Raw genomic sequence first — 567 nt, forward strand, 5'->3', positions numbered from 1 at the left:
AGGATGTCTACGTTCCTGCTCAATGACTCAACCTGGGCAGCCAATGATGTGACTGCATCGATCTCATGAAGTCCGGCTACCTTCTTTTCTGTCTCGTTTGTTCAACTGATAACGGTTTATAGCTATTTCTTCGATGAGATGTCGGGCTTCTTCGGAGGTCTTGCTTCCTAAGGTACATCCTGCTGCAGCATCGAGTAACTGCTTCATGCTTGGGTTCAACCCACTATAGAATGTCTGAATAATGATCAACTCGAGGAACCCATGTTGAGAACATTTCCACAAGAGTTCCTTGAACCTATCCCATGTCTCAAAAAGAGACTCCAATTCTATTTGCACAAAAGAGGATATTTTATTCCTAAGCTTCGCAGATTTTCCTAGAGGGAAATATCGGGCAAAAAAAGCTTCTACCATCTCCTCCCATGTAGTGATCAATTCTCTAGATAATGAATGTAGCCATTGCTTTGCTCTCCCTTTAAAGGAAAATGGGAAGGCCCTGAACTTTATAGCATCATCTGTTACTCCATTAATCTTGAGTATCTCTAACAATGCCCCTTACGTGTGACCCGC

The 567-nt window shown here is 42.9% G+C and overlaps 1 non-coding gene across 1 annotated transcript; it reads left to right on the forward strand.

Annotated features, from left to right (window-relative positions):
- Nucleotides 1-256: 256 nt before the first annotated feature.
- On the forward strand, nt 257-363 carry LOC120266428. The gene has a single exon (XR_005538173.1). It is a non-coding gene; the product is annotated as a small nucleolar RNA R71 (small nucleolar RNA).
- Nucleotides 364-567: the final 204 nt, after the last annotated feature.

This window comes from Dioscorea cayenensis, chromosome 1 (assembly GCF_009730915.1).
Source record: "Dioscorea cayenensis subsp. rotundata cultivar TDr96_F1 chromosome 1, TDr96_F1_v2_PseudoChromosome.rev07_lg8_w22 25.fasta, whole genome shotgun sequence".
NCBI lineage: Eukaryota > Viridiplantae > Streptophyta > Magnoliopsida > Dioscoreales > Dioscoreaceae > Dioscorea > Dioscorea cayenensis.